The sequence below is a fragment of the Rhinoderma darwinii genome, chromosome 10, assembly GCF_050947455.1.
Source record: "Rhinoderma darwinii isolate aRhiDar2 chromosome 10, aRhiDar2.hap1, whole genome shotgun sequence".
Lineage (NCBI taxonomy): Eukaryota > Metazoa > Chordata > Amphibia > Anura > Rhinodermatidae > Rhinoderma > Rhinoderma darwinii.
Window position 1 is genome coordinate 9,166,930 of NC_134696.1, and position 12,159 is coordinate 9,179,088.

The 12,159-nt window shown below is 46.5% G+C and overlaps 1 long non-coding RNA gene across 4 annotated transcripts; it reads right to left on the reverse strand.

Annotated features, from left to right (window-relative positions):
• Nucleotides 1-670: 670 nt before the first annotated feature.
• On the reverse strand, nt 671-11,219 carry LOC142661780 (uncharacterized). Of its 4 annotated transcripts, XR_012850812.1 has the most exons (8): nt 8,949-11,219; nt 8,670-8,882; nt 7,036-7,172; nt 6,245-6,367; nt 4,953-5,385; nt 3,986-4,643; nt 3,249-3,322; nt 671-2,042 (listed from the first exon to the last, which is right to left on the reverse strand). It is a non-coding gene; the product is annotated as an uncharacterized LOC142661780 (long non-coding RNA). The 4 variants fall into 4 exon arrangements; XR_012850813.1 differs by having other exon boundaries at nt 4,953-5,335; nt 8,670-11,218; XR_012850811.1 differs by having other exon boundaries at nt 5,005-5,385; nt 8,670-11,218.
• Nucleotides 11,220-12,159: the final 940 nt, after the last annotated feature.

A 12,159-nucleotide genomic window follows, 5' to 3' on the forward strand; every position in this document is an offset into this window, starting at 1 on the left:
GGGGGTGATGCCATCATTGGTCAGTCTTGTTTTACCAATTTTAATCCCCTGTGATACAATGCCATCACCCAAAACAACATGGAAAAATCAATGGAGGGGGGTAAATACTCTTTATTAGCACAGTATAACAGATGACCTTACATTGACCTCTGTGAAAAAAGACGCTAAAATGTCAATACATCAATGACTTGGATTCTGGGGTCTGCGAAGCCCATAGCAGATATAAGTTCATAGCAGATACTAAAGCATGGCAGCTCCAGAGCAGAACTGACCTTACTGTGACATCATGATGACATCACGGAGCTATGATGTCTCAGAGATATGATGAGGGGTTATAAATATTTCCCTGACAGCTGCGCGGTCTTACTTTCTGTGAATTGAGTGCGATTTGCTGATTCATTGGCGACTTCTCACTATTAGGGTATGTTCACACGGCGGGGGTCCGTAACGGCTGAAATTACGGGGATGTTTCAGCCTGAAAACATCCCCGTAATTTCAGCCGTACCGGCATGTGCAGGCGCTTGAACGCCGCGTCAATTACGGCCGTAATTAGCGCTGCTATTCATTGGAGTCAATGAATAACGGCTCCAATTACGGCCAAAGAAGTGACAGGTCACTTCTTTGACGCGGGCGTCTAGTTACGCGCCGTCATTTGACAGCGGCGCGTAAATATACGCCTCGTGTGAACAGACAAACGTCTGCCCATTGCTTTCAATGGGCAGATGTTTGTCAGCGCTATTGAGGCGCTATTTTCGGGCGTAATTCGGGGCAAAAACGCCCGATTTACGTCCGTAAATAGGCCGTGTGAACATACCCTTATGGAGATCAATGGATTGGGATTCTTCTCCATCCTCTTGGCCTTTTGGTGTGTGGCCTGGCTCTCTGGTAGCTACACCCTGACTCTTATCAACAATCATGCCCCCCCCCCATAAGGTATAAGGTAATTACTTAAATAAGGAGGAAATATCTAATTAACAAAATGGCTTCCATTACCCAGAGGGGCCGCAAGAGGACAGAGAAACGCATCTCCTCAGTCCTATAGATTATTATCTGACTGCTGATTATTAAGATGAAACAATTCTGACAATTTTCAGACTTGGCATCAGTCGCACCCTACCCCCATCTCAGCCTGCAGTAGTAATCAGAATTTTCTAAAAAAATAAATAAAGTTTTGTTAATTTCAATTGATAATAATTGTCCGGATCAGACGATGCAGATAAATGTTCCCGTCCATTATTGTAGGTTTCTTGTTGGGTTTAGCGCTTGGTCCGCGCTTCATAGATGTTATTAGGTGCTTTTGTCAGGGATCATTACTATGTATATTGTCTGAAAAATATTATCCTCACACATATGTATATACATTTCAGTTCTTTGTGTAATATACTGATATATATAACAAGTTCTTTGTTCATGTCGGACACACCTATGGAAGACACCGCCCCCTGGAATGCAAAGAGGAGTGTGCAGAAGAATGTATAGGAAAAGTTACAGCTGGGGGAGCGAATAGAATTTAAGCAAGTCACACATCTATAGGGAGGGGCATGTGTCTTCTCTGTGTGTGTGTGTTTCTTTGTTCTGAATAAAGTTCAGTGCCTCCTGGCTGACATTGAAGCTGTACCTCAGACATTTGTGTGGTGTACTTCTCTCCAGGCATGCCTTCAGCTTTCAATTTACAGAGGTGGTTATTCGGTGTGAAATACGGACCTGACATTTTTACACGTGGTACAGGATTTATTTGGCTCATTTGCTCTTTTTCAGCTCTGGGCCTGACGTTTCTACACTATAAGTTCATCATGCTCCATGCTGAAGCCTTTGGGGATCATCAGGCCTTTGTTCAAAAGATCCTCCTTGCAATTGGATGGTCATCATGCGTCGGGACGGCTGTGATGGCTACATTTTCGGGCAACACTTTTACCCACCGTAATCTCGTAATGCCTCTCCAATGCATGTCGGAAATCCTGAGGCCCAAAGCAGCACCAAGGGGGCGCCAAGGAGCGCGCTCGGAGTCCCAATGGACATAAGAATGCCCAACAATCCAAAACCTACAAAAACATAAAACGAGGAAAATGAAAAATAAACTACTAACAAAGTAAGTCAGGCCTCACATAAGATTTATAACAGTTTAGACTTCCAACGACCTAAACGCCTTATCTCTCTCTCGCCCAAACCCAGTGAATCGACCTCTGTAGCCGCACCTATGTGAAAAGAGTGCGTCCCAAAATCACTTGCCGGCAAACCCAGCTTCTCCAGGCAAGACTTGAAAACTGCCATGAACTGAAAACGGGTGAGAGAGAGGCAGTTGGCATGTATTAAAAATTGCTTTTCAGCGGGCCTCCGGGACATGAAGTCCCAGATAGCAGCTACCGGCATATATCTCCCCCCAAGCGACTGAGGCAACCAACTCGCTAGTCCTGAAAGCACAGAAAAAGGCCAGAATAAACGCCGTCATAAACAGACATCGCTCATAATCCTCAACACACACCTCCAACAAGATGCCTATCATTTTTGTAAGTAATGCAAAGGACACGACGGGCCGCCGCATGTCACGCGAGACATGTTCCTTTTTCCAACCCTTCAATGCCCGACGAACTACAAATTCTTTTGTGACATCTCAAGCACCCCACAACTTCAACATAAATGCTACCCAGGGCCAGATTAAGGCTATGTTCACAAGTACTGACCAAAAACGTCTGAAAATACGGAGCTGTTTTCAGGCGAAAACAGCTCTTGATTTTCAGACGTTTTTTAACAACTCGTGTTTTTCGCTGCGTTTTTTACGGCCGTTTTTGGAGCTGTTTTTCAATGGAGTCAATAAAAAACGCCTCCAAAAACGTCCCATGAAATTACCTGCACTTCTTTTGACGAGCCTTCATTTTACGCGCCGTATTTTGACACCGACGCGTAAAATAAAGGCTCGTGGGAAAAGAACATCGTAATTCCCATTGAAAGCAATGGCCAGATGTTTGTAGGCGTATTAGGGGCGTTTTTCCAGGCGTAATTCGAGGCATAAAACGCCCGAATTAAGTCTGAAAATAGGCCGTGTGAACATACCCTTAGACTGCCAGCAGTATGGAGCAGTTATTTATGATAGGGGCCCCCACCCAACTAACACAGGGTTCCCCACGGCAATGCTTCTAGGCATTTGAAGCTTAGTACAACCTATTATAAACTGTCCCCCACAAAATAGAAGCCGGAGTGCTTGAGATATTAAAAGTCCACTAAGTTAAACATTAAAAGCAGTGACTTACATTGGATGCCCATCATTCTTCGCTCTGTACCCATAGATGGTGGGTGGCATGCAGTGAGTGTAGGTTCGTCTTTGCTAAGTGGTAAAAAGAAATGCAGATAACATTACACTGGTAGCTACACACTGACTGTTATCAACAGCCATGCCCCCCCACTGATGTACATCAGGTAAGATGGAGAATTACAAGATTCTTATTTTATAGTTTGGGAATGTATAAGGTAATTACTTAAATAAGGGGGAAATATTTAATTAACAAAATGGCTTCCATTACCCAGAGGGGCCGCAAGAGGACAGAGAAACGCATCCCCCCAGTCCTATAGATTATTATCAGACTGCTGATTATTAAGATGAAACAATTCTGACAATTTTTCTATATTATTTAACATTGAGCGTTTTTCTTTTTCTTTTACAGTGAAACGGGAAATTTCTTTCCCGAAAATATCCTGTTTAGAATAGGATTCATAGGAATGGCCATTGCCTGTAAGTAACAATCACGGAAGTGATTATAATATGCTCTTACTTCTGGGGGATGGCGGGTTATTATAAAAAGTCTTATATCTGATTATATTACTCTGGGGTCAAACCTACATTTATTTTTACAAAAATCTGATTACTACGTCAGTGAGAGATGCAGGCTGGTTGCTAGGGACTCATTGCTGGACAAGACTGTTGTTGTTAGGTAGTGTTTCCCTAGCAACCAGACTGTGAGACATGACTCAGACTAGGCATCAGTCGCACCGAGTGTAGGGGTCCCCGCCACAACCAAGGACTGCTCCCCGCTTGGTGGCCGAGCCGAGGCACAAACTCGGGACGACCCAACCAGGTCTTTTTCTGCCTGCCGGGCATTGACACGTTGCTGCCTGTGGATCCGTCTATCATCAGCACGGCTCGACGACCTCGGCGGGGAGGATGATGCAGATAATGATGGCGAGAAAGAAGAGGAAGGTTGTCGCTCAGAAGATGATGAGGGCGATCTTCGCCTCCGAGAACGACCACCTCTGCCATGGCGATGCTTGCTCCGACCGTGCCTGCGCCCACCTACAGATCTGCGTTTCCTCCCTCTTCTCGACGATTCCTTTGCCGAACCTGAAACAGAAAAAAGGGACAAGGCAGAAGGGTGACCAACATCACATTGATCCCCCTTGGCACCAAAAACATGCGCCACTTCTCTGCTCGGACCCTTCTGCTGCAGGCCAGAAACCAGACGGTACAGTCAATAAAGGATACGGTTGATCAGGAGTTCGCAGCCCTGGCTGATAACGGTCGTCTTCCTCTTTAGCTCCTGTCCTCTGATAGCGGGCTGCGCCCTCGCTGCAGTGACCCTGCGGCGTCTCCTTTGCCTGGCCCTCCTTCCCCCAACATCTCCCGACACAGTCGCCATCATGATATCACTGATCTATGATGTCAAGAGAGATGATGAGAGGTTATAAATATTCCCCTGGCAGCTGCCCGGTCTTTCTTTCTGTGAATTGACACAAGAGGCCGATTTGCTGATTCATTTGGGACTTTTCATTATTATGGAAATCACTGATTTGGATTTTTCCCCATCTTCTTGGCCTTTTGGTGTGTAGCCTGGCTCTCTGGTAGCTACACACTGACTTTTCTCAACAACCATGCCCCCCCCCCCCCCCACTGATGTACATCAGGTAAGATGGAGAATTACAAGACTCTTATTTTATAGATTGGGAATGTATAAGGTAATTACTTAAATAAGGAGGAAATATCTAATTAACAAAATGGCTTCTGAGAACGACCACCTCTGCCATGGCGATGCTTGTGCCGACCGTGCCTGCGCCCACCTCCAGATCTGCGTTTTCTCCCTCTTCTTGATGATTCCTTTGCCGAACCTGAAATAGAAAAAAGGGACAAGGCAGAAGAGTGATCAACATCACATTGATCCCCCTTGGCACCAAAAACATGCGCCACTTCCCTGCTCGGACCCTTCTGCTGCAGGCCAGAAACCAGAGGGTACAGTCAATAAAGGATACGGTTGATCAGGAGTTCGCAGCCCTGGCTGATACCGGTCGTCTTCCTCTCTAGCTCCTGTCCTCTGATGGGGGGCTGGGCCCTCGCTGCAGGTCTTTCTTTCTGTGCATTGACACAAGAGTGCGATTTGCTGATTCATTGGCAACTTCTCACTATTATGAAAATCAATGGATTGAGGATAAGGAGGAAATATCTAATTAACAAAATGGCTTCCATTACCCAGAGGGGGCCGCAAGAGGACAGAGAAACACATCCCCTCAGTCCTATAAATTATTATCAGACGGCTGATTATTAAGATGAAACAATTCTGAAAATGTTTCCATATTATTTAATATTGAGCGTTTTCCTATTTGTTTTACAGTGAAATGGGAAATTTATTTCCCGAAAATATCCTGTTTAGAATAGGATTCATAGGAATGGCCATTGCCTGTAAGTAACAATCACGGAAGTGATTATAATATGCTCTTACTTCTGGGGGATGGCGGGTTATTATAAAAAGTCTTATATCTGATTATATTACTCTGGGGTCAAACCTACATTTATTTTTACAAAAATCTGATTACTACGTCAGTGAGAGATGCAGGCTGGTTGCTAGGGACTCATTGCTGGACAAGACTGTGGTTGTTAGGTTGTGTATTCCTAGCAACCAGACTGTCAGACATGACTTAGACTTGGCATCAGTCGCACCCTGCCCCCATCTCAGCCTGCAGCAGTAATCAGATTTTTCGAAAAAACCCGAAATAAAGAGTTGTTAATTTCAATTGATAATAATTGTCCGGATTATACGATGCAGATAAATGTTCCCGTCCATTATTGACGGTTTATTTCGGGTTTAGTGGTTGGTCCGCGCTTCATAGATTTTATTAGGTTGTTTTACACGTGGTACAGGATTTATTTGGCTCATTTTCTCTTTTTCAGCTCTGGGTCTGACGTTTCTACATTATAAGTTCATCATGCTCCATGCTGAAGCCTTTGGGGATCTTCAGGCCTTGATTCAACACTTTTACCCACCGTAATCCCCTAATGCCTCTCCAATGCATGTCACAATTCCTGAGGCCTAAAGCAGCACCAAGGGGGCGCCAAGGAGCGCGCTTGTAGGCTCAATGGACATAAGAATGCCCAACAATCCAAAACCTACCAAAACATAAAAGGAGAAAAATGATAAATAAACCACTAGCAAAGTAAGTCAGGCCTCACATAAGCTTTATAACAGTTTAGACTTCCAACGACCTAAACGCCTTATCTCTCTCTCGCCCAAACCCAGTGAATCGGCCTCTGTAGCCGCACCTATGTGAAAAGAGTGTGTCCCAAAATTCCTTGACGGCAAACTCAGCTTCTCCAGGCAAGACTTTAAAACTGCCATGAACTGAAAACGGGTGAGAGAGAGGCCGTTGGCGTGTCACAGGTCACCGGATCAGCAGTGTACGCCGCACTCATTGCAACTGTGCGGCCCATCTCTGCTGCACAGGCCTAGTGGTAGGCTACATGTCCTCCGGAGCCACCCCACCTCCATCGGAGCACGGTGGGCGGGTAGCGGAAGCGCCATAAGCCGCCCGGCTGACAACCGGCAGCACTACACTCTGCCAGTTTCCCGGGTGAGTATGGAGGAGGCGCGCAGCATAGGGAGGGATGCTGGACACATTAAGAGGGATAGGGGGAACCACCTCCCCTGTAGATGTTGAAGGTGAGACAGGCCGGGCCTGATCTGTGTGCCTCCCCACGATGACGGGTAGAGCGGGCAGCCATGGGAAGAAGACTTGGGCTTAACCTAACGGGAGGGCGGGTGATTTGCTGCGGCCTACCTCTGGTATCTCCAGCCGCAGGTCCTGGGGCTGTTACAGCCGCCTCACCGTCTATTTGTCTTAACAGGTCCTCCAGCCAGGTGGTGACTTCGACTGCCACCCGCCGTGTCACTTGCTGTAAGAGCTCATCAGGCATGCTGGAAAGAAAGGAAAGAGACAGAAGTAAGGAAAGAAAAAAAGGAAAGAAAAAATCTCACCACACGGAGTGCAACTATGAGGTGTTACTTCACGCTGCAGCAGAAGGTAAAGAGCGGCTCTGCCCTCGAACTCTACATAAAACAGCCCATCCAGGTGACAACCTAATAAATGAAAACACACCGAATGGACAAGAAGTAAACGAAATCCAGATTCAATATCGACTTCGCCAAGAACTCCCGAGTACCTGCACTCAGAACTACTTTCACCGCTACATCAAACGAAGTGTATGACACCGCCGCCTTGTCTTTGGAAATCCCATTATTTACCGAGGCCCCGCGAGGAAAGGATAGATGGTGTATCATCCTAAACTTTCCGCTACCTCTCTTGGGGACAAAGCCAAGAGGGGAGATCTTCAAGTTTGGATATGGAGGCTCCTCAAAGGGGCCAGCAATCCTACCTAACGTAATTTCTTTTGATAACTTCTCCCTAAAAACGTCGATGTTATCTCTAGCTGATTTGAGGATGTCCGCCTACATCAATACCGACGACGCTTCAAAAGGAATGAAGAAACGTGCACTAAAACCATTAGCGAGTGCCTCTGCCTCCTGTGGTACCGATCAAACCATGGCCCCATCTCTCGGACGCTCACTGGCGTTCTCTGCCATGTTGGAGGGGGCCCCTTTTACCTGGTTGTTTGCCCCTGCAGAAACATCGAAGTGCCACGTGAGTGCCCCCACAGATGGAGCATTCATGATGGAACTTGCAGGTTGCAAAGAACTTGCAATGTCCTTCATTATATAGCCAACAGGCTCCTGTAGGGCGTGGTCGCTGACCCTGGAACTGCTCTGGAACCCACGGCCCAACTGGGAAAGGGTCTAACCTGCTTCCCACTCTGGGCTAAAATGAATTGCAACCATATATCCGTTGCACTTGAAGCCCAACCAATCTCGGGCGACAAAGGCAAACGGCGTCGAAATTCTTCGTCGTAGCACCACCAAGCCGTACCTTCGTGCAGTATGTGGGCACTAAAAATGGTGTTGAAGTACACGAACAGCTCCGCACATATTCCGGATGGCTCTGGAAGACTACGTGCGCCAGGATAACGAAACCCTGGAGCCAATTATTAAACATTCTAGCAACCTTAACCTTTTTATCAGAACCTTTTTCAAAAGTGCGCTCCTTATCCACCGTCACCTGTTCTACCGAGATCAAAGATCAAATATCCACAAACTAATTTTTCTACATTTTTTCCTTAGTCTCAGCAGGTAGATGAGTGCCGAGAGGAGCCATACCATAAAACAGGGAATCCCTAAACGTCAAGCAGGCTAAGTTAGCTTGCCTCACAGAGGAGGGCTTAACCTCCCCTGCAGGAACAGAAAGCACAGGAGCACCTTCACTTTTATCCAAACTGGCCACCATAGCCTTTAATAACTACACTAAGTAATTTCCAGACATTAAAGATTTTGAAAGCCATGCGTCCACACATGATGACTCACCGAGGATAGGGGTCCCCACCACTCCCGAAGCCGCATCCTCACCGCTGGCGGCGCCGGAACCAAGGACGGCTCCCCGCTTGGTCGCCAAGCCGAGGCGCAAACCCAGGACGACCCGAGGAAGAAGAGGAAGGTTGTCGCTCAGCAGATTACGAGGGCGATCTCCGCCTCCGGGAACGTCCACCTCTGCCATGGTGATGATTGCGCCGGCCGTGCCTGCAATCATGAGGTTTATAATGTGGATATGTGTTTCTTTTCTTAGAGTTTATCTATAACAATTACCTGAAAAAGCTTCACCATCTCCAAGAGGGAGAAGAACCAGAACTCTGGAGTATAAAGAGGACAATCGTGGACGGTGACGTGAGACGGTTTCATCTGACCACACACTCGAAACCACAAATACACAAGATCCAGCCCTAATCTTCCATGTCGGACCTAACAAAAATAAAAATAAAGGTGAGGTTAATGTGTTGTATGTCCTAAATCACATGTATATAGATGGCAGGTAGAGAATATCCAATATCCAATCCAAACACTATTAAAAGGGGATCCCCACATAAATGTTAGGAAATAACCAGTCCACTACCCACTCTCTGCCTCCTTAGACCTTGCCCAGACAATGATGACTACTACCACTGGGTTTTGCTGTTATGTTCACTACTGTCTCCATTATCATCTAAAAATGTTTTAGAAATATTAGAAGAATTGTACATATAGTTACAAGTTTACTTTCTCCGTCTTCCAGTTTTATACAATGAGGTGGAATGGCGTGCCACAGCCAAACAGATATCACATCCCAAACTGAAGAAGATCTAGAGATGGCGACCAAGTGTTAAGACATCCACCACCTCCAACCTTACTCCCAAATATAATCTTACATCAGGGAGAGAGAACTACAAGAACCGTTTATAAACAGCAAGAAGAGGAGGGTTGTCGCTTAGAAGATGACGAGGGCGATCTCCGCCTCTGAGAACGACCAACCCTGCCATGGCGATGTTTGCGCCGACCGTGCCTGCTCCCACCTCCAGATCTACATTTCCTCCCTCTTCTCGACGACTCCTTTGCCGAACCTGAAACAGAAAAGACGTACAAGGCAGAAGAGTGACCAACATCACATCGATCCCCCTTGGAACCAAACACAAGAGCCACATCCCTGCTCGGACTCCTCTGTTGCATTCCAGAACTGGACGGTACACTCAATAAAGGATACGGTTGTTGATCAATCTGCAGCCCTGGCTGATTCCGGTCTTCTTCCTCCCCATATCTTGTCCTCTGATAGGGGCTGAGCCATGGAGTGCCCTCACTGCAGCGCCCCTGCGGCATGTCCTCCGGAGCCGACCCTCCCCCATTGGAGCACGGCGGGCTGGTAGCAGAAGCGCCATGCGCCGCCAGGCTGAAAACAACCGGCGGCACTACACTCTGGCCGTTGCCCGGGTGAGAAGGGGGAGGCGTGCAGCATGGGGAGGGATGCTGGACACACTGAGTGAGGTAGGATGTACCACCTCCCCAGAGGATGTAGAAGGTGAGATAGGCCAGGCCCAACCTGTGTGCCTCCCCTGCTGAGCGGGCAGCCCTGGGAAGGGGACTTGGGCTTAATCAAAAGGGAGGGCAGGTAATTCGCTGCGGCCTACCTCTGGTCTCTCCAGCCGCAGGTCCATGGGCCGTTGCAACAGCTTCACCATCTTTCTGTCTCAACAGGTCCTCCAGCCAGGTGGTGCCTTTGACTGACACCCGCTGGGCCACTTGCTGTAAGAGCTCATCAGCCATGCTGGAAAGAAAAGGAAAGAGACAGAAGGAAAGAAAAGAAAAAATCTCCTCACCACACGGAGTGCAACTACTAGGTGTTACTGCACGCTGCCGCAGAAGTTAAAGAGGGGCCTCTGCCCTTGAACTCTACCCTATATCCCTTTCCTCCTTTAGCACCTTGGCCCAATCACGCCCCTGGGCATTTTTTCACTTATGTAACCACGTACTCCTCTTCTCTGCAGTCCCTGGCGCTCTCCCTATGCGGTTCAGCGCCATCAAAGATGTGTGTCCTAAGTCCCCCTAGAACAGACGCCATTTTCTGCTAGCGGCATTCTGCTCTGTCTGATAGAAAGGAATCCCAAGCAGGAGACCCCCCTCTATATCCATTATGTCTCCGGGGTTATTATATCAGAACACGTTATTTAGGATTTATTGGGAAGTTCTGAGGGTAAATTAGTGATTAGTTCCATAAGACTTGCTGAAACCTCTGTCTGCTTGTTTTCTAGACCTACTGTTATCCAATGACTCACCGGATTTGCTCTTTCATTGCATTCAGTTTTGGCAGCCTTTACAACCTTTGGCAGTCCATACTTCTTTACAAAGTGCCTGAAAGCCGAAAAGTCATCAGCCATTTCAGACTGGCGTCCTGCATAATGGCCGCGACCTTGGTAGTTTTATGTATTATTTCTTAAATAATAATTGAATGGAATCCAAGCATCCTTGTCTTTAGGTTCACATGTAGACAACATCAGATCCTGAGGAGATCGTTTCCCTTCATTTTCTGATCTCTGCCGTCAGATGGCGACATGCTGGTGTAACACAGCACCATCTGGTAACATTGTTCAGCTTCTTGCAGGAAGATGCTGAATAGAAAGCAGCGGTACTGTCATTGTGATATATGTATTATATTAACATTTATCTTACATAAATATGTAGTAGCTCCTCTAAGACACTTACTAAACATAATAAACTTTATTTTCCTATATAATAAATTACCAGCCATTGGAAGGTAGGGTATCAGTATACACCCACCTGTGCACTGGAGATCAATGTGTAAAGGTATGTACAGTAGATCTCATACATAATATCAAGTTATTAACATGCTGAGCCGCTGATACAAACCAGTGGATGTAAAATTTCTTTAATCCAGCATTAATGCAATTATCAAAAATTCTGGACCATTAGATGGATTTTATTTCCACCCCTAGTAGCAGTTCTATAGGAAAACAATTGGACCCATAATCTTTGTGCTCATTTTTTGCACCATGGTGATCGTGACGTCCGCAATGTAATGGGTGAGGAGTCACATGACAATGAGTCAGGTTTTTTTTTGCATCGCTGTCAGTCACATGACTCCATGCAATAAACATGAATGCAGCCAAACCTCGGCCCGGGCGGAAAGTTCTTGCTTTGCGCAATTTTTAATGTATTCATTTTGATATTTTTTCACAGATCAGTGAAATGACAGCACAGATCATAGAGTGGTCGACGTTGGTCCTCACTCTGGTGAATGTATTGAGCTACTATCAGAATATGCAGGTCAGTAGACGTCACCTCATGATAGAGAAGAATCCCAAGCAGGAGACCCCCCTCTATATCCATTATGTCTCTGGGGTTATAATATCAAAACACGTTATTAAGGATTTATTGGGAAGTTAAGGGTAAATTAGTGATTAGTTCCATAAGATTTGCTCTAACTTCTGCCTGCTTGTTTTCTAGACCTACTGTTATCCAATGACTCACCGGA